Genomic DNA, 23,017 nt, shown 5'->3' with positions numbered 1-23,017 from the left:
CTAGTGTGTGACAGGCAAAGAAGTTTTAGGTGGCCTGTCATATGGCGACATCTCCTGGCATTATGCTGCAATCTCATTTAATATTTCCTGTTGCTGCATTTCCTGCTCTCTGACGTCAGAGCGTTGTGCAGAATAATGATGCTCTTCTAAAGAATACTGTTTCGCTCAAAATCTTTGTAATAAATGAACACAGCAACAAATGCTACAAAATCTGAAACAGCTGGTTTTTAACTGGATTGGTAAATATACTCATCTTCACCTGACATGAATGGAAAAAGTAGCAGTGACGTTTGATGACATGGATGAGATAGGTAAACTATTGTCATTAATATATGAAAACCACTGACCTAAACTTTAAAAGATTCCCAGTCGAGATAAGGTCTAATTTTTTTTATTCATTATAATTAACAAATACAATCAAATAAACACACACACACACACACACACACACACACACACAAAATACCCATTGCAGCTTCTTCTATGTACAATATCCAAAGAATTAGACAGCTCGTATATCTCAAGGACAAAAATTATATCAGCATTTACAATCCAAAGAACAACAAATAATTATTTACCTTTTTTGTTCATAATTTGATATCCAAAAGCAAAACACATTAAATAATGTATGTTACAATATTATCCTGTACATTAAAATTATTTTGCTAATATGCTTCATTTTTTTTTTTTTTTTACACAATGGACAAATATTGGAACAAAACATCTTTGATTCAAGTGTGATTCTAGCTTGATTCTAGGAATCCCAGAATATATCAGCAACAACTTTCTGGTTGGTCAGTGTTTGGCTGTTGCCCAGCTCAAAACAGCAAGTATATACTGTAGCTTTCATCTTAAACACAAGCGGACAACAGCAGGAATCCTTGAAGAGGGCATTCTCGGATATACAAAAGGATGTTGTTGAGATGGGCTGAGAGGTCAGTGCACTGTTTTGTGAATTTCCAAATGGAAGCTCCTGTTCCAGGATGCCAGCTTCAACAGAGGAAGCTCCCACAAGCTGATGACATCTTCATGCTTCTTTGTATAGTCAGTTATGGGAATCCAGGCTACACTCCTGTGCTGACCCCTCACAGGCCTCCCCATCCTTCACGCCAGGTCACACATAGTGCACATCAAAGAGTTGGCATACAGACGGGAGAGGAGATCAAAGATAGTGGGAGAGCCAGCCACGATAGTGGGAGAGAGGTCACTCTGCTAGTCAGTATATAGAGTGTTCTAGTATCCACAGAGGTCACTGTAAACCCATCTGGCCTCTAGTGCCGAGGGGTTTCGACAGGTCTCATAAATGTCATTTGTGACAAAACCACACTGGGCAATTCTGTTCGGAACATTCTCATAGTCCTTAAATTGACTGTTGGTGGAAGTAACTTTGGAGCTCATGTACTCCAAATGAGCTCTTGGCTCCTTGAATTTGTTGATGCGTTCATATTCATTTGGACTTTTTGGAGATGTTGTATGCACCCACTGCCCTGGCACTGCATTGATTTCATTCTGATCTTTTCTCCTGCAAAGGCACAATTTTGAAGTATATTTAAAATGGCAAGTATGAGGTAATATACATATAATAATTAACAAATATAATCAATGTTAAATAATGTAGGCATTGCACTGCATAGCAGAATTACAGGTAAAGTAGCAAGGATAATGTAGTAAATATTAATTGAGTCATCTGAAAGAGAAATTGACAGAAAGGCTGAAATTATTGAAAAGGGAGGGTTAAAGCCTATTTTCAATGAAGAGAAGCAAAAATCTGCTTTAGGCAAAATGCAGATTATGATGAAACATCATAAATTGCTCTTAATTATAAACTGATTATATATTGCTTAATTACCTGATGACTCTGATAGCTGTTTTTACCCTGTCATTATTCATTGTAATAGGTTGGTGCTTTGGTACCAAAGTGAGTTGCTAAAGACCTAAAAACCTAAGTATTACCATGAATGATGAACAAGCAGTCATTATGTTCAGCCTTGAAAAAGCTGACTTTACACTTGACTTTATATGGTGAATGATCTCTGGGCTACGTTTTTTATTTTATTTTTATACGTGATTATATACTGTAGTCAAACCAACAGAATGTACTGTTTATTTTTTTTAAAAATTAAAGGAATAGTTCATAGTTCTCACCCACCTATCATATCACTTCTGAAGACATGGATTTAACCACTGGAGTCGTATGGATTACCGTTATGCTGCATTTATGCTCTTTTCTGAGCTTAAACATTTTGGACTCTGTTTACTTGAGATGAAATATTCTTCTAAAAATCTTCATTTGTGTTCAGAAGAAGAAAGAAAGTCATACACATCTTGGATGGCATGAGGGTGAGTAAATGATGAAAGAATTTTCATTTTTGGGTGAACTATCCCTTTATTCATTTATTTCTCACCACTGGAGTTCATCATAAGTATTAGGCCTAGTATTTGCAAAGTAGGAATGTTCCTGTAATCTTTACTTTTATGTGAACAATCATTTTAAGGGTTACCATAACAATACAAATATCTCATATATTTATGTGTGTGCATTTGATACTCATTTATATTTTTAACACATATGAAAAGGCCTGTAGAGCTTGGTTACTTAAGTAATATTCTTTCCTGTTACACTGTAATAGCAATATAAAACATTTAAATTGCAAGTCACCATTATTGTGTCAGGGGAAAAAGTAGCAAAAGCACCAGATAAAACATACAGATTTGTTTCCCTGTGTGTGTTGTCAAATTTCCCACTGGAGTGGGGACAGTATGCTTTTCTAAACACAGCAGAGCTTTCATTTCATTTTCATTTTTAAGTCTTTTACATAATCTTTCCCTTATTTAGACTGAAAGATGCTTGTCTCATAGTTGTTGCCGATTAAATATCTTTGTGACAGCTAATATTAACATGAGCAAAGGCCCACCCTCTGAGTACTTGCAGATGAAATTATTCTTGGCACATGAACAGATTACACTCCCTTTGGCCAGCAGAAGTAGAGAGTTGGTAGAATAACGCCACACACTGATCATACACACATGATGGCTCTGTCACCAGTAGTTCCTGAGATACATAGCACACAAAACTGCTTCTCTGAAAATTCTATCTTAAGACAAGACAGCTGAGAGTGCCTTACGTCACAGGCTTCTATTTTAAGCATAGATACTTGGCAATACATATTTTAAAGGGATAGTTCACCCAAAAATTACAATTCTCTCAACATTTACTCACCCTAATGCCATCTGTGGTGAACCATTGGACCAGATGACATTCCATGAGCCAGTTTATGGCAGAGCCCCTCCCTAACTGTCAAGGCAAAGAAGAGTGGCTCCATTTTGATTGGATCGTGGCAGGACCAACACAAACAAATGCCAAGCACAGCCATCAGATAAGCTGCTTGGACAACTACCAGATACTTCAGAAAGTAAGGCCTCGGACCTTCCAACACATTGGAAAAGACTTCTCATTGGTTCATGAGTGGTTTCTTAGCAACATCTAAAACCCCCCATCCTAAGGTCTGACCTAATACAAGAAGTGAGAAGGGCCATAAATATCTTCAAGACCTCTCGAAGCAGCATTAACTTACAATGTTGCAAAAGCTGAAACAAATAAGCCACAAAGCAAATCTTTACACACAGACTTTTATTCCTAACATGGACACCAACTGCAACACATCCACTCCATGTTTGTTCACAGAACTGTTTATGTAAATTGCAGTTCAATTATCACAACAGTTCACAAAAACTACTACTCTGGTGGTATAAATTAATGCATGCATAATATTTAAACTTTAAATATCATGTATGGTCTTTATATCTTCAGAAAAATTGCCAAGAGTATTTTTGAAGAGGTCTGGAAAAGGAACAATTCATAGATAATTAGACTTTAAAGACATTGTTCTAACTATGTACTTTAAAATATGCAAATGTTCCACACAGAGAAGGGAGGGTGAGCCACACTGTATGGGCCCCCTCCAATCTCAGCAGCCAATCATAACCCTGAAACAATAAGCACCAAACTGAAATCTCCTCCTCATCAGGAATGTATAAAACTATCCTCTGGATGACCACACCTTTGTTCTGAGTTCCTGGCTGTTTGAGTTTGGGAGCAATAACAGAATAATAATCAATGTCCTGAGTCCCTGTCCAGAGGGTCATTAACAGGACACACTTCTAAAACACCTTTGTCCTGAGTCTTGGAAGAAGACACAAACAGGAAAACAGAAATACACCTTTGTTCTGGTCTCACTCTACGAGAGAGAAGCAATAGCAGAATAATAATGAACATTCTGAATCTCTAGCCTGAGTGGTAGGAGATGCAACAGAATACAAACCATCCAACATGCTAAGTCTCACTCCATGAGAGAGAGGATAACAGATCATCAAATGTTCTCCATCCGAGAGACAGAAGAAGATCAACAAAGTACCAAGATTCACTACAAGAGACTATTGCAACGCCAATTTTGGAATCCCTATACCAGGGAGATAACTACAGCAACAAGGTTTAGCTCTGACGAGCAAACCCTCTCATCAAGTTTCGTGCATCTGCATGTTCCAGATGACGAATCTTGTACAGACATAAGGGCTGTATATCTGCGTGTTTCTAGATTGCAAGAACCCTCTCTGTGCTTCTAGGAGATCAGCATTCCTCAGCTCCTTCGTGTCCAAGGCTATTGAAATGGAATCCAGCTCCTTCCCCACTGTAACGTGGCCCTGAGCCCCAGTGGAAGATGTCGCCAAACTCATCGATCAATCAAGGAGAATGTAAATATCACTACTAAACCTCTTTCCAGAGACCTTGGCATTAGTGTGTATACTATCAGTTTTTGATTTTCTAATGTTCTTTAGATTGCATATCCTGTGTATCAAATGTCTTACAAATAATCTATGAGTTATTTGTTTAAATAGAAACAAGGTTTTCACCTTATTAATTAACAGAGAAACAGCAATTTATCTTTCAATAAGATAATAGACATACTTTGCCATTGCTACATCCAATTCAACCACTTGCATTTTTCCATCCTATGCACTTTTATTTACCTATTCATTAATGTTATCTTTTAGCATATTAGTACCATTTTGTAGTTTTGTTAGTTATTTTTATTTATCTTTTTGAAAATAAACTCATTTTATTAAAACCGTGTGTTCCTTGTGTTGATGATACAGAAGAGCTCTAAAGTGTTAGGCCAAAACTCATGAATCCTTCAGATTAATCAGATGACCAGCTCCCTCCAATTTACATATTTCTAATTTACTGAATGGTCCATTTGGATCATTCTTTCACTGTTAAGGGGAAACTCCTTAGCTGGTGCCCCGAGGATGGAGGGAGGGGCCATCTGATATTAACAATCAAACACACATACGCCTTAAATGAAGTGTGATCAAAAATCACCACATATTTTGGTGTCTTGTGTGAGGCATCATTTCAGTTGGTGCCAGGGTGAATATAACTACACATCCCAGTATGACTTTCTTTCTTCTGCTGAACACAAACAAACATTTTTGGAAGAATTTCTCAGCTCTGTAGCTCCATACAATACAAGTGAATGGTGGACAGAACTTTGAAGCTCCAAAAACCACATAAAGGAAGCATAAAAGCTATCCATATGACTTCAGTGGTAAAATCCATGTCTTCAGAAGTGATATTAAAGGTGTGGATGGGAAACAGATCAGAATCAGAATGAGCTTTATTGCCAAGTGTTCTCACATACACAAGGATTTTTTTTGGTGATAGGAGAAACAAGTGCACACAGAACATTACAGTGAGACACAGAATATAAAACAAGGTAAGAGTATAAATAGACATCCAAATAATTGGACATATAACAGAATGTCGTATGTACATGTGCAAGTGGTAATGTATGTGCGAGGTAGGGGTACATACAGTTATTGAATTAAAGAAGTGAATTTACATATGTACATGAGATACATGTATGTATTTACATTATTGCACTATGGGGGAGTCCTGAGGCAGTTTAATTGTTCATGAGGAAAATGGCCTGATGGTAAAAACTGTTCTTGTGCCTGGATATCCTGGCGCTCTGTGCCCTGTAGCACCAGCAAGAGGGCAACAGTTCAAAGAGGGAGTGGGCAGGGTGTGTGGGGTCCAGAGGGATTCTAGCTGCAAGTTTTCTTCACTCTATCATTATTTCAAGATCAATATTTAAGTCCTTTTTTTACTATAAATTGTCCTTCCTGCCCAGTAGGTGGCGATATGCACGAAGAATGTGAATCACCAAAAACGAAATAAGAAGAATGTGGATGTGAAATTGGAGATTTATAGTTAAAAAAAGGACGTAAATATCGATCTGTTTCGCACTCACACCTATCATACATAACTTCTGAAGATAATGATTGAATCACTGGAGTCTTATTGATTACTTTTATGCTGCCTTAGTGCCTTTATGTGCTTTTTGGATCTTCAAAGGTCTGATCACCATTCACTTGCATTGAATGGACCTACAGATATAAAATATTCTTCTAAAAATCTTCATTTGTGTTCTGCAGAAGAAAGACATACATATCTGAAATGGCATAAGGGTGAGTAAATGATGAGAGATTTTTCATTTTTGGGTGAACTATTCCTTTGAAGACTACTGAACGTAATTCAAAAAAAGAAATTTTCCGAATAGTATGACTGCAAATCTCATACCTGAATGTGGCATGACTGTTATCCAGCCAGAAAAACTGTGATGGACAATCTGCAGCTGAGTCTTTGTTTTGTGGGTTCCTCCGTAACCCTATCCAGAAGTCTCCATCAGAGGCCTTGAACTCCTGAACGAACCTCTCCACCAGATGCTGCTCATTCTCTGTCTCAATGCTGAGCAGCTCTCAGTCATGGTCCCTGCACTTCTGACTGTCTGCCTCAAAGCTTGCTCTGAGCCTGCTGTCCTGGAAGCTTGTGATCTTATAGCAGGGCTTCTCTGTCACTCTCCGGCATATCTCTGATCTGTAAGCCACATACAAAATACATTACTTCACAAAAACTCTATGATGTTAGTTTTGAACTAAAAGTCCTATTATGGTAATATCATAGGGACAGTATAGGAAAGTTGGCTGATGAGGGAATTATAAGAGAGGAAACCAGGAGAAAAAAAAAAAAAAAAGAAAAGAAAAGCGGGGCGCTCCTGCGCGAGAGGAGACGCAACTGTCACAGACTTGTTTACAAGGAAAAAAAACAACTGATAAACAGCACAGACGGACGCAAAACGCGTTCGGTGTAAACGGCCCCTTAAGCGATAAAAACAAAGAAAAATGCACTTCAAGACAGTTAATAAAATAAATAAATAATACAAAAGCAAAACTCTTACGAAATACTAAAATCCGATACATTTTCCTGAATATTTTTAGGTTCTGGTAAACATTAAAAGCTTCAAAATGTTTGTTATAAAACAATTGTGGTCCATTAACCAAAAACCATCGTAGCCTATTATTTGACAACAGTCAGATTATTCATCAGCTTTGCGCGCTGTGCGCTCAGACGATCATTTTTATGTCAAAGGATAGACTTCCATAACAACTGTTACGGAGATATCATTTGAATATCATCACTGTGCATTAATGTTTACATAACGCACAAGCAGATACTCACCACTGAACGCTTGCGATGTGCAGCTGGGATGGAAGCAAACTGCTAAAACAGTTCCAAACAGTTTCATGAACTCCATCTCTACATAGTTTCAAAGTGTGTGCGATTGCCACGACACGATCGACGCGTCCACATTTCTGCTAGACTGATTCTAGATCCTGGCACAACGTCCCGTTGTCAGACGAAACAAATGCATGCAAAGTTTTCGTTCTGAAGTTTCAGATGACTCAAGAAAGTCTTTTGTTTTTTTACCCACTCACACAGCATTTTTTTCTCCTTTCATTTCCATAAAAATACTTTAGCTTTTTTAAAGACTATCGTATTTCAATTTCAGAACAAAATTCTATCCAATTGAATTGAGTAATCTTTATTAAAATAAAACAACAATATTATATATTATTTTAATATACAGTATAATATTATATATTATAAAGTATATAATATTATATTATCAACTATTTTAAGTTTTATAAATTGAATTTTGTTAAACCTTACACAATTCAGTTTGATGACATTTTGTTATGAAATTGAAATGTGTAAATATTAAAATAGGCTAAAAAAATTAATGGGTTATTTGAGTCTGTTATATATTTATTATATTGAATTATATTTATTTATTAATTGGCATCTGTCACAGTCTGTCTCCCTCATGGTTTCCTAAGGACTCTTATTTTGAAGTTTTCCCCTGGACTACATTTCCCAGAATTCACTGCCCTCATCACCTCCATCTGTTTCCAATCCTCCTCACCTGTCCTCCATTCCATCATCTGCCCTTGTTTGTATAAATACTCTCCTGTTTTGTACATTCCTTTGTCAGCCCTTAAAGTGTTACTAGTTGGTTATAAAGTGTTTTGTTGTAAGGTTGAAGTGTTACGTTTAATGGTTATGTTGTGATGTTTAGTTTTATTGTTTGTTCCACTCCAGCATTTATGATTAAAATATTTAAAGTATCTAGTCCTGCGTCTCCTCTCTTCCACTCCACGTACCCAATGTTACAGCATCTTTATCATGTAAAAGCATATAAAGCAAATACAACATGTCGGCTATTTTAAGTGCAAATAAATTGTAACTTTATTAGCTATTTCTGTTTTCTTTTGTTTTCATTGTGGCTATCATAGAGCCTGTTTGCTAATTCTAGAATTAATGTATGTTTCAGTTTGGTTTCAGCAAAATGAAGGTCGTCTTCACAAAATGACAACAGCTTTGACCTTAATATGCTTAATTTGTTGCATGAGATAATTATAACCAGGGCCGTCCTTGGGCAGTGCAACTGGCGCCGGATCCCGCCCACGCTGCGACCGCTACCAAGGGGGAACCAAACCCCTGCCCCCCAAAGGCGAGGGGCCCCGCAGTCGACCTCACCAAGGGCCCCGCCCTTGCTTGGGACAGCCCTGATTATAACTGCACATCATCTGTCAGCATTTAGAATGTGTTTGTACAAAGAATTAATCACCATTACTGTACTTTTTACAATCCCTATGCAATCTGTTCAGAGACATTTAAAGTAGTGAGACCAATTTTGTTTGGCTCACTAGTGACATAAAAGAGTTCAGTGAGTGCTGTTGACCCTGCCAGCTCACAGTCAGACCCACACAATCCCCCAGGAATAGGAAGTCAGTCAGGAAAGGTAGCACATGTTTTCTCAACAGTTTCCTTTTCATTTCTGTGGTTTGTTTTGTGTACCTTTTCATTTCCAGACATCTCCCCCTAGATTTGACAGATAAAATAAATTAATTATACAGAGCTTAAGCTGGGAAATATAAGCTTTAAAACCTTTTCTGGTGTTTGTGGATTTTAAGAGGGCCAGTTACAACTTGGGTTAAATATGGTTAAGTTACAAGGGGCAAATCTCCTACTGTGTTACAGTGTAATTATACAGTATGCCGTGAACATTTTGTGGGGATATTATGAACAGATCTTGCAGATGTCATGAGTTTTTGAGAAATAAGGGAAACACACGTTTGAGGGCATTTGGCAAGTGGCATTGTGTAACGTATGCTGGAACTGCTGACAATGATGGCAATGACGAAGACGTGAAGATGAAGATGTGAACCCAAGTGCAGTTTATTAATAAACGTGAAACCAATAACCCTGACTACAAAACAAAACAAAACATGGACTTGACTACAGCGTATCAAACACACATTCAATACTAGAACACAAATTCACATTCAATACTAGACAACTACACAATGGAAAACATGAGGCTTAAATACAAGACATGGGAGAACATAAACCAATGAACAAACAGAACTCATAACAAGCTAATTAAACAATAAACCAATAAAAACATGACACATGAACATGGAGGGAAAACAAATCACATGACTAGGGAAACAGAAACACATGACATGAAACAGGAACTAGAATTTCAAAATAAAAGACATGAAACAACAGAATACACATGACATATCCCCCCCACTAAGGGGTGGCTCCTGACACCCCAACACATAAACAAAACACGTAACACATGACATAAATTCAAAGTTCTGTAGGGGGCGGGGGGGGGGGTGTCTTGAGGCGTGGGGTGTGGCGTGGTGAGAAAGGGCGAGGGGCATGGGACCAGGGCAAAGTCTGTGGGGGGTGAAGCCATGAGAGGCTCGAGGGGCAGAGCCATGGAAGGTGGAGCCGTGAGAGGCTCGAGGGGCGGAGCCATGGAACGTGGTGCCCGGAGAGTAGCCGAAGACTCGAAGGGCCAGGGTGGAGCCGATGGCAGGGAGGACCAAGGCGGTGCTGGAGGCTCGGAGGAGCAAGATGGAGCTGAGGGATCGGAAGACTGAGGTGGAGCCGGTGGGACTGAGGACCAAGGTGGAGCTGTAGGGAAGGAGGTCCCCGGTGAAGCTGACAGATTGGAGGGATGAGGTGCAGCCAGAGGATCGGAGAGCCAAAGCGGTGCCAGGTGACCGACAGACCAAGGAGGAGCCGGAGGGACGAGGGACCCTGGCACAGTCGACAGGCTGAAGGACCGTAGTGGAGCCGAGGGAACGCCGAGCTGAGGCAATGTCGAGGGACCGACAGGCCAAGGCGAAGTCCAGGGCTCAGAGGGTTCAGGCGGGATCGGAGGGCCAAAAGTTCCCCTTGCCTGCTCAGGAGAATTAAGGGTGGGTATAAGGGTGGGAACCATCTCCAGGTCCCACTGCTCAGGTGTGGCTGTGACATGGCATGGAGCAGGCTGAGGCGTTGCTGTGACGTGGCATGGAGCAGGCTGAGGCGTTGCCGTGACGTGGCATGGAGCAGGCTGAGGCGTTGCCGTGACGTGGAACTCTGGCTCGGTGGCGGCCATGACGTGGAACTCTGGCTCGGTGGCGGCCATGACGTGGAACTCTGGCTCAGCATCCGCCTCCCCTACAGTGAACGGGGAACCAATGAACCGTAGGGCGAGGTCGATATATTGAGCCAGGCTGAGGGAACTGCGACCACCAGGCATCAAAAAAGAAATGGACTCATTTAGTCCAAATCTAAAACAGTCTTTGAGGGCAACCTCATTAAAGTCTACCTGGCTGGCTAGACCGCAGAAGTCCTCAACATAGTCCTCCAGGGGACGATTCCCCTGACGTAGGCGCAGAAGTAAAACCTCTGGGTTCATGGTTGGTTGAGTATTCTGTAACGTATGCTGGAACTGCTGACAATGATGGCAATGACGAAGACGTGAAGATGAAGCTGAGAACCCAAGTGCAGTTTATTAATAAACGTGAAACCAATAACCCTGACTACAAAACAAAACAAAACATGGACTGGACTGGACTAGACTGGACTGTATCAAACACATTCATCACATTAAATACTAGACAACTACACAATGGAAAACATGAGGCTTAAATACAAGACATGGGAGAACATAAACCAATGAACAAACAGAACTCATAACTCAATAAACCAATGAAAACATGACACATGAACATGGAGGGAAAACAGAAATTACATGACTAGGGAAACAGGAACACATGACATGAAACAGGAACTAGAATTTCAAAATAAAAGACATGAAACAACAGAATACACATGACATATCCCCCCCACTAAGGGGTGGCTCCTGACACCCCAACACATAAACAAAACACGTAACACATGACATAAATTCAAAGTTCTGTAGGGGGGGGCGGGGGGTGTCTTGAGGCGTGGGGCGTGGCATGGTGAGAAAGGGCGAGGGGCATGGGACCAGGGCAAAGTCTGTGGGGGGTGAAGCCATGAGAGGCTCGAGGGGCGGAGCCATGGAAGGTGGAGCCGTGAGAGACTCGAGGGTGGAGCCATGGAACGTGGTGCCCGGAGAGTAGCCGAAGACTCGAAGGGCCAGGGTGGAGCCGATAGCACGGAGGACCAAGGCGGTGCTGGAGGCTCAGAGGAGCAAGGCGGAGCTGAGGGATCGGAAGACTGAGGTGGAGCCGGTGGGACTGAGGACCAAGGTGGAGCTGTAGGGAAGGAGGTCCCCGGTGAACCTGACAGATCGGAGGGACATGAAACAACAGAATACACATGACACATTGCATGTGAAGTTGGTTTGTGCTGATGTCTGGCAGACTGAAGACTCATCGCCCCTCCTTACAGAATGGAGATTCTGTCATGTCCTTTTATTAGTTCATTCTTTTGAGAACCTCCGACTTCTGGACATATGCTTGACTTTTTTATGTGAGTTTCTATTGTGGTGCAACAAGGTTATTTCGTCCTTGGCAGTTAATGTTAGCTGTAACACAAAACCTTATGTGCTTATTTTAATAATTATCATATTATATATATATATATATATATTGCCTTAAGCATAATGTAAAGTATTTCAGTGGAGTTGTGCCATGATTAGGCCTTTAAAATGTTTAATCAAAGTCATAGTTAATCATTTATTCACCCTCATGATGTTCAAACTCCATATGACTTTCTTTCTCATGTGGACCAAAAAGGAGACATTTGGCAGAATGTTAGCCTCAGTCACCATTTATATTCATTTATATTCATTGTATGGAAAAAGATGCAATGAAAGTAAATGGTAACTTAGGCTAAGATCCTACCTAACATTTCCTTTGTGTTCCACAAAAGACAGAAAGTCATTCAGGTTTAGAACAACATGAGAGTGAGTAAATTATGACAGAATGCTTTTTATTTTATTTTATTTATTTATTTATTTATAGTTTAAACTAGAGTATCGCTTTATGGAATAAATTATGATTTTGTTATTGTAGCTTTAATGACAACATACACAATACTGAAGCTGGTAAAATAATTTGGATAAAAATATATATTTGTTTGTATTTATGTTATATTTTTACCGGCTTATTGCAGGTTAGTGCATATAAATTCGGACATGTACTTTCACATAAAAAAATAAATAAATAAAAAAAACGATTGGATGTTGAAATTTATTTACAGTAATATGCAAGTTTGAGGAGATTGTTGAGATATGTTGGACTTGTGTCACCTTGTGTGGCTGCTTCAGTATGCATATTTATTGCACATGCATATACGTAGAATGAATAATTAAAGTGTATCTCACTGAGTTCAATGAATTTTCTATAACCTGGATCCAAGAAAGCTGGTATTGCAGCTGACTGATATTGAGTAGTCAACATGTATTGGCTGACTTTCAAAATGAGTTTAAAAGCCACTAGATCCACTGCCACTGTATTCAATGACATCATAAACAGAAAAAAAAAAAACCTTCTCCTTCAAACATCTGATCCTGTCCTAACAATCTCCTGCCAAATGCGACAGCTTTGGTTTGGGATTGTGAATAAATACATTTGTCTCAAGTCATCATCTTAAAGGAATATTTCAACCAAAAATGAAAATTCTCTCATCATTTACTCACACTCATGCCATCCCAGATGTGTATGACTTTCTTTCTTCTGCTGAACACAAAGATTTTTAGAAGAAGATCTCATCTCTGTAGGCCCATTCAATGCAAGTGAATGGTGGCTAGAACTTTGAAGCTCCAAAAATCACATAAATTCAGGCCCGGTTCTATGGGGTGCAAGCGAAGGTTGGAGCACCCTCAGTTAAATATTGAATGCTGGATGTGATGCCTATTAAGAGCAGGGTTGGGAGGGTTACTTTTGAAATGTATTCCACTACAGATTACAGAATACATGCTGTAAAATGTAATTTGTAACGTATTCTGTTAGATTACACAAGGTCAGTAACGTATTCTAAATACTTTGGATTACTTCTTCAGTTCTGGTAGATTTTTTCACTTGTTTTGACTATAAAAACTCTGCCAGTACAGTAAGACAAAATACACATGTTAAAAATACATTCTCTGAAAAACCTAAATATCTTATGCAATGTTGTTTCTAAAATAAGATTAATCAAACTGATCTTGTTTTTTACAATCTTGTTTACAAAAATCATCATCAAGAATAAGATTTTTGCCCTAAAATCAAAGACTTACTAGAAAAAAGAAATTCAAATCAAATCAAATCAAATCACTTTATTGTCACACAGCCATATACACAAGTGCAATGGTGTGTGAAATTCTTGGGTGCAGTTCCGATCAACATAGCAGTCGTGACAGTGATGAGACATATACCAATTTACAATAACATCAAATTAACACAACGCAATGTAAACATCTGTTATACATAATTAAACTCAATTTAAAACATCAAATTAACACAACACAATTTAAGCATCTGTTATACACATAATTACACTCAACTTAAAACATCAAATTAACACAACACAATTTAAACATCTGTTATACATAATTACACAACTTAAAACATCAAATTAACACAACACAATTTAAACATCTGTTATACATATAATTACACTCAACAATATACAAATAATAACATACACTGTACAGTATACAATATGCTGTTTTTGTTTTTTTGTTTTTTACTATATAGATACTATATAGATACACATTATTCAATAAAAATTTAAAATTAAAATATATATAAAAAAAGTATATATATATATATATATATATATATATATATATAGAATTATGATCCAACGTGAATTTTCTTGATAAAAAATATGATAACATGCATGTAAAATGGCTAGAAATAGCATTTTAGCTTAGCGTAAAGCTGACAATTTACACAAGGTTTATTTTTATTTCTTCTGCTCCAAACTTACTTCAAACTAAATTCTCTGTCTGTTTGTATGAATGTAACACATCATAAGAAAGTGTTTCACTGCTGTTCAAATGCACTTTGGATCGCATCATTTATATGTATAACTAAATATTAAATGAAACAAATGACAATAAAATGCAAAGTAATCTCTTCAGTAATCAAAATACTTTTTGAATGTAACTGTATTCTAAATACCAATGATTTAAATTGTAACTGTAGTGGAATACAGTTACTTATATTTTGTATTTTAAATACGTAATCCCGTTACATGTATTCCGTTACTCCCCAACCCTGATGTCTTTACTATTGCAAAATCTTAAGAGCTCAAACTTCAGTGCATGGCCATGAACGCGTTTTCAGTGTCGAAGTAAGGTCTCCTTTGCGTGATTGGTGATTGACCATATATTTTGCTCTCCCGTATGTTGTAGTTGCTATACTCGTAAAACACTAAACAACATTACAATTAAGACAAGGAGTTTCAAGGATATTTAAATTTGCTCATTGCTAAAGGTTTATCTCAGTTTTATACAGTATGCTTACACTGTAATTTGTATTTTATTTAATTTTTTATTTTTTCAGTTTTTACCTATATTTTTTTTTACATTTTTTCCCTGTATTTCAAAATAAAGTATTCTTTATTGACAAAAGTAGCATAATTTTCTCTAATATTACCAAAAAATGCTTTTGTTATGGCGATATATCACTGTCAAATACATAAAACCACTGTTAATAATACATTTAAAAATGTATAATTGCAAGAAATTATATGACTAAAGAAATAAATATTTTGTCATTTTGCAAAACTTAACCACTTCTTTACATTCATAAACTAAAAAAAACCAAAAAAAACAAAACAAAAACAAAACAGGTATTGACTATCCTATGAGACAGTTAAAAACTACATTTGATCAGATTTTGACGTAACTTTATCACTATATTTGTATTAATTGAAAGATTTTATTGTTAAATAAGGGCATTTCATGTTATAACAACCTGTGTAAAACCATAGAATTAAATTAAAAAAGTGAATAACTGTGTTTCCCTATCTGTCACTCACTCGACGTTGTGTCGATGTAGTGACACTAGGGGTCACTCTTGGGAGCCCAAAACACCTCTGGTCTTTGATAAAAGGCCAATGAAAATTGGCAGGTGGTATTTGCATACCACTTCCCTGAACATACGGATATAAAAGGAGCTGGTATGCAACCACTCATTCAGATTTTCTCTTCGGAGCCGAACGTTCGATGCTCACTGAGCTGAATTCCCACGGTTGTTCATTCACCTCTGCTGGATCTGACTGCGCATTTCAGCGGCTTCTCCCCCCTCTGCACTGGTGCACTGCAGAGAACACCGCTGGGTGCTTCGGCAGAAATAAAAGAGTATATTTCTCTAAAAGAGTAGCACACACGGAACGTCTTTTTAAAGACACGTCTTTTTAAAAATGCCTTTCCGTTTGTGTGTTCCTTTCCTGGTTGCGGTCGTTATTTCTCGCCTTCTGATGGTCACGATCGCTGTCTTTCGTGTCTGCCGCTGCCCACACGGAGACAGCGTTTGTGGATGGGTCATGTACTCATTGCGAGAACATGTCCATTGCAACGATGCGGTCGCGGCTTGCCTTCGTAAGAAAGCAAGCCACCCCAGTGGCTCCCCACCCCGGTCCTTCTACCTACGGGTATGAGGCCAGCGATTTGGTGATTTGGCGACCCCAATGGGACCACCTCTGCCGGGTATCCCCCCACGGACCTCCCATTCCCCAGCACGCTCGTCTGCCCCTATCGGGCTTCTGGGTGAGTCCACCAGCTTGTCTCGACGAAGGTCACAGCACAGTCTCTCGGGTGTGCGATGTCCACCTTGGTGGTCCAGGAGCACAACATTTGGCTCAACCTTGTCGAGATGGGAGAGGCCGACAAGGCACGGTTCCTTGGCGCCCCCATTTCCCAGGTTGGCCTGTTCAGCGACACCATCGAGGACTTTGCACAGCAGTTCTCGATGGTGAAGCAGCAGATGGAGGCTATCTGGCTCAAGATCCCGCACCCCGTCTGCTCGTCGCCAAGGGTGTCCCCCTGCGGTGACTTCACCGGCTCTGCCGCAGGAAGCAGACACCACCTGTCTCACGGCCGGCCGCCAAGAACCCGTGAAAGGCTTCAAAGCGCCCCTGAGACGGGCGACCCAAGGACGACGAAACCCGCTGCTCTGGAGCTGGTAAGCAGACCACTCCATCCCCTGGTGGAGGGCCGGGAGGAGAATCTTTTGTTACCTTTTCATTTAATTTCGCCGCATGCCCAAGTGGCTGCGGTACCCAAGAGTTCAGCAAAAGAGCGGTTTCTTTGTTCCCAGGGTCACATACCTGGTGCACATAGCCATCATCACAACCACCGTCCACCATTCCATTTTGGCAGGTTTGGCCATTTTTGACCCAGCTGTGGCACAAATCTTCCCCCGATGTGACGGTCTCTATGGGTCACGAGGACAGGCCTCTTCCTCCCCTGTCCCAGGCTGTTCCGGGGGTGGTCACAAGAGCACCACCTGGAGTTCGGTCCGGACTACTCTCACGTGATCCTGAGACCCCGACCGGGCTGTGTGCCCAAGGTTCCCACGACCCCTTTTAGGGATCAGGTGGTGAACATGCAAGCGCTGCCCCAGGAGGAGGCAGACCCAGCCCTAACGTTGCTGTGTCCGGTGCACGCTTTACGCATCTATTTGGATCGCACACAGAGCTTTAGAGTCTCTGAGCAGCTCTTTGTCTGCTTTGGTGGACAGCGGAAAGGAAGCACTGTCTCAAAGCAGAGGATCACCCACTGGCTCATTGACACCAAAGCAATGGCATATCATGCTCAGGACATGCCACCCCTGGCAGGGCTACGAGCCCATTCTACTAGAAGTGTGGCGGCCTCCTGGGCCTTGACCAGTGGCGCCTCTCTAACAGACATTTGCAGAGCAGCGGGCTGGGCAACACCCAACACATTTGTGAGGTTCTACAATCTCCGGGTGGAACCGGTTTCGTCCCGTGTAGTGGCAGGCACAAGCAGATAAGTCTGGGACAGCTGGCCGGGTGTATCGCTTGCGCATAGCGCCTTTCACCTCCCCTGAGCTGAAGATGTGCGCTGTTGACTCCCACTTGTGTTCACAAACTGTGTTCCCTGGATGACTTCCTTCGAGCCCTGTGGCAGACAAGTTTGCGGAGAAACTTGCTGCCGGCTCAGTACATGTACTAACTAAGCCCTGTACTGGGGTAGGTGCTCCGCATGTGTTGGTTCCCCATAGGTAACCCCATGCAACGTATATCTTCCGCTAATTCGTTTCCCTGTTGGTAAACTGCATCTTCCTTGGGCAGAGGCCCCAGTCACCATGTTTGTAGAAACTCCTCCCCCGTAGGGTAGGACCTACCATGGGACTTCTCCACATGACATACTTCTGACAAAGCTCGGCAAGACCATGTGACGTATTTCCACTCAAAATACCCCCCCCCCCCTCTGGGCGGGGTGTGGTATCTGCGGTGTCTTCCCCTTGGGAGTGACATCCCCCCCCAGTCAGTTAACAAATTTCACTCTTTTTTTGCGGAGAGAAAAAATGAAAGGATAAGAGGCCACAACTGGGCTAGCCTGTCTCTATCTTTTGGGCAGTCGACTTGTCCCCGAAGGGCCGTTCGACACTCACAACAGGAGGTTATGTGTCGGCCTGGTGCGCTTGCTACAGGCACACGGTGGTCTGCCCATCACACACCACCAGTTCACGTAACACAGTTCAGCCAGTTGTGGCGTTTCGTATAGGGACCCCTAGTGTCACTACATCAACACAACGTCGAGTGAGTGACAGATAGGGAACGTCCTGGTTACTTGCGTAACCTCCGTTCCCTGATGGAGGGAACGAGATGTTGTGTCCCTCCTGCCACAACGCTGGACTACCCGCTGAAATGGCCAAGACCTTGTCTCGGCTCCTCAGCACAAAACCTGAATGAGTGGTTGCATACCAGCTCCTTTTATACCCGTATGTCTGGAGGAGTGGTATGCAAATACCACTCGCCAATTTTCATTGGCCTTTTATCAAAGACCAGAGGTGTTTCAGGCTCCCAAGAGTGACCCCTAGTGTCACTACATCGACACAACGTCTCGTTCCCTCCATCAGGGAACAGAGGTTACACAAGTAACCAGGACATTTACACTTCCTTACATTTATATGACGTGTAAATCAAGCATAAATTACCCATCACTACATTCCCCTATCAATATCATTCCAAAATACAACGCATAACGCCAGTTAAAAAGGATTTGTCCTGAATGAACAAAATGAACTTACTGTGTATTGAAAGAATCAATTAACGTTTTTATGTGATGTGCAAAGCAAAGCAAGAACATTAAAAACGTTAACATGTTGAACTGAAACAGACACCTTTATTGTCGTGCATATTAATTTGGACATAATATCTACTTATTTATTTAACCGAATACGAAAAAAAAAAATGGGGTTGCATGTATTTAAGGTTTGCATGCATGTATCTTCTAATAAGAGGAGTTTTCTTTTGGAGAAGGAATATACTTCTGTTCAAACACACGCTGTCTCTGAGCGCACTTTACCTCCATCAACATGTTCGTTGCTGTCCGAGTGGATTCAAAAGTAATCTCAAGTTCAATCATAACTTCTGTTATTATTTTTGTTATATTGGAACTACACAAATATTAAATGTAGATGTATTTACATAAATATCCCAAACAGTACTTAATGTTGGAAGAGGACATACAGCAAGTTGTTGGTTTAGGTAACTGAAGTAACCTGAAGTTTAATGATGATATTTTAGGATATCTAGAATACAAAACAAACAGCAACAGTTTGAACAAGGTTGATGTATATTGTTGTTCTCATGGTACAAGTTTCCTAAATAACAAGTGTGTGTGTGTGTGTGTATGTGTGTTTACTGTAAAATAGCCATATTTCTTTATTTGATCTAAATGGACAACATAAACTGTTGTGTACATGCACAAGTCTTTCAATCCATTGTGAATGTACTAGCCTTTCTTATCTCTTTGTTTCAGGTGTTTGCTGAGTAGCACTTTACAAACCAGAATCTACCAGACACACATATGCAGAACTTGATCGGCACAGTCTTCGCTGCAGTAGCGGTTCTAGCTTGTATGGCGCCCTGGGCGAAACCGCTTCAACACGCCCCAAAATGTTGTTTTCTGTGTGGGTGCCTCGTGCCGCCCCCCCGCAAGATGCCACCCTGGGCAACTGCCCATGTCTCCCACGCCTAAATCCGCCACTGCTTCGCTGATGACTTTCTATCTCATCAGAAGGCATTGGAGTCGGAAAAGACTTGAGATTCTCTTGATTCGTTACTTAGAGGTAATATGGTCTTAGTTGTTAATATTGTTCTGTGGTTCAACAGACCTTGATTTTACACAGAATAATTTGAGCCTGTCCAAATTTAAAGGGATAGTTCACTCAAAAATAAAACCTCTCTCATTTACTGACCCTCATGACATCCCAGATGTGTGACTTTTTTCTCCTGTACACAAGATTTTTAGAAGAATATCTCCGCTTTGTAGGTCCATACAATGCAAGTGAGAGGATACCAAAATTCGTAAACTCCAAAAAGCACATAAAGGCAGAATAAAAGTAATTCATAAGACTCCAGTGGTTAAATCCATATCTTCAGAAGCGATATGATGGGTGTGGGTGAGAAACAGATTAATATTTAAGTCCTTTTTTTTAAAACTATCGCTACTGATATTTAACCACTGGAGTTGTATAGATTAGTTCACCCAAAAATGAAAATTCTCTCATCAGTTACCCACCCTCATGCCACCCCAGATGTGTTTGACTTTCTGCTGCAGAACACAAATAAAGATTTTTAAAAGAATATTTCAGCTCTGTTGGTCCATTCAATTCAAGTGAATGATAGTTGATAAAAGTAATCCATTTAACTCGAGTGGTTTAATCAATGTCTTATGAGGTGATCCAGTTGGTTTTGGGTGAGAACAGACCAAAATAAACCCCCTTTTTCACTGTGCATCTTGCCATTGCAATCTCTAAGCACAATCATGATTTCAAGCTCAATTACACTTCCTGGTGCTTAATGCATTTATACAGCGCTAGATGGCGCTATAGGAAGTGTAATTGAGCTTGAAATCATGATCGCCAAGGAGACTGATGTCAAAATTTATAGTGAAAAATTCATTATATTTTGGTCTATTCTTTGGTCAATAAAACCAACTGGATCACTTCATAAGAAACAGATTTAACTACTGAAGTATGGATTACTTTTTATGTCGCCTTTATGTGCTTTTTGGAGCTTAGGTTTTGGTCCCCATTCACTTACATTGAATTAACTTACAGAACTGAAACATTCTTCTAAAAATCTTTGTTTGTGTTCAGCAGAAGAAAGAAGGTCATATACATTTGGGATGGCATGAGGGTAAGTAAATAATGAAAGAATTTTCAATTTTAGATAAACTATCCCTTTAATGGTGAGTGTACTGAAAGTTGTATTCACATATTATGTTAGAATATGTTTATATTATAAGCCCGGACAGAATCTGTTTGTGCAGAAAACTCAGCAGAATTGCAACATTTCTCATATCTTAAATGTTCTACAAATTCCCCATCTCTTGCATGTTGTTTGTGAAATAGGGTAATTGTGTGATGCTTTTAACAACCATTAAGAGTACAGTACTCTCAGGTTCATTTAACACATTTTTTTCATGTTTAAATACCATCCACAAAATTCTGCAGATTTTCCCAAATAATCTGCTTGGAAAGAGACAAAAATGTCTACAGATTCCATCTGGGCCTAAGCTTTCCTATCTTTAGACTATTGTGAAGGTTACAAAAGCTATGGAATTGGGTTGGGAACTGAAGTTTATATATATATATATATAAAATTCACCATGTTTAGGCTGAATAACACATTCAACATGTTCAACATTCAACACTAGATTAAAAATGTACTTTTAGGATCAACATAGTGTTCACACAAGTCAAACCACTGTGCTTTGTGCACTTCCTGTGCTACTGAGAGAAGACACCTCAAGATTCTTCAAAGCATGTGGGGTAAATTACTTTATTCACACATTTCTAAATCATTTAACCATTTTTGAAACTTAAAGGAAAACCTCACCCAAAAATGAAAATTCTTTCATTATTTACTTACCCTCATGCTATTCCAGATATGTATGACTTTCATCTGCAGATCACAAACATATATTTATAAGAGTATTTCAGCTCTGTAAGGCCATACAATGCAAGTGAATGGGTGTCAGAACTTTGAAGCTCCAAAAAGCAGTTAAAAACAGCATAAAAGTAATCCATATGAATCCAGTGGTTAAATCCATGTCTTCTGAAGTGATATAATTAGTGTGGGTGAGAAACAGATCAATATTTAAGTCCTTTATTACTATAAATCTCCACTTACATGTTTACATCTGAAAGCCTGCTTAGTTTCAATTTCACATCTGTAAGTGAAAATGGAGATTTTTAATAAAAAGGACTTAAATATTGATCTGTTGATCTGTTTATTGTATCTGAAGATATGGATTTAACCACTAGAATCTTATGGACTACTTTTATTTTGCCTTTTTGTGATTTTTAGAGCTTCAAAGTTCTGGCCACCATTCACTTGCATTGAATAAACCAACAGAGCTGAAATATTCTTCTAAAAACCTTCATTTGTGTTCTGCAAAAGAAAGAAAGTCATGCACATCTGGGATGGCATGAGGGTGAGTAAATGATGAGAGAATTTTCATTTTTGGGTGAACTATTCCTTTAAGTCTAAGTCACAAATATTTCGGACAAAGTCAATTCTGGTGTGAAGTTTTGCAATATTTAAGTCCTAAAAGTCTTAAGTTCTCTTAATTGTCTTTCCGACAATGGTACATAGACCACATCTCATGTGTTAAGATAGCTTTGAGATGTCAATTGCAGAATCCATGTTGTTGTTACAAAGAAATTCTGAACTTCCCTGCAGGTGACAATATTGGACTAGGAATGTTTGTTCCGAAGCTGTTCACAACAGTTAACCCCCATGAGATTATTAAAATAATGATTAAAAACATCAAAAGGAAATTTGCATTGGACAGATGTGATTGGATGGATGTCTTTTGAGACCTCAGGCTATGAATCATAAAAGAGTCATGAATCATTTCATTACAGACTTCCATTCTTCACAAAATGGTGTTCCCTCTCAGTGTGGTAAACAATTCTCAATATATCATTTTACATAACTGCAGATGCATCTTAAATGAATCTGATTTCCGCCTGTTTTTCTACAGAATGCGGTCAAATCACATTACCTTTATTGCTGGCTCATGAAATGAAATACAACAAACACACAATGACAGATTTTTTTTTTTTTCGGGTTTGGTCTACTTTTTTTTTT

At 39.6% G+C, this 23,017-nt stretch overlaps 1 long non-coding RNA gene across 1 annotated transcript; it reads right to left on the bottom strand.

Moving 5' to 3' along the window:
* Positions 1 to 245: 245 nt before the first annotated feature.
* LOC127429763 (uncharacterized) lies at positions 246 to 7,791 on the bottom strand. The gene is made up of 3 exons (XR_007895331.1): positions 7,580 to 7,791; positions 6,641 to 6,937; positions 246 to 1,522 (listed from the first exon to the last, which is right to left on the bottom strand). It is a non-coding gene; the product is annotated as an uncharacterized LOC127429763 (long non-coding RNA).
* Between the last annotated feature and the right edge of the window lie 15,226 nt (positions 7,792 to 23,017).

This window comes from Myxocyprinus asiaticus, chromosome 39 (assembly GCF_019703515.2).
Source record: "Myxocyprinus asiaticus isolate MX2 ecotype Aquarium Trade chromosome 39, UBuf_Myxa_2, whole genome shotgun sequence".
In the NCBI taxonomy this organism is placed as follows: Eukaryota; Metazoa; Chordata; class Actinopteri; order Cypriniformes; family Catostomidae; genus Myxocyprinus; species Myxocyprinus asiaticus.
This window is presented reverse-complemented; position numbering and strand designations above follow the sequence as displayed.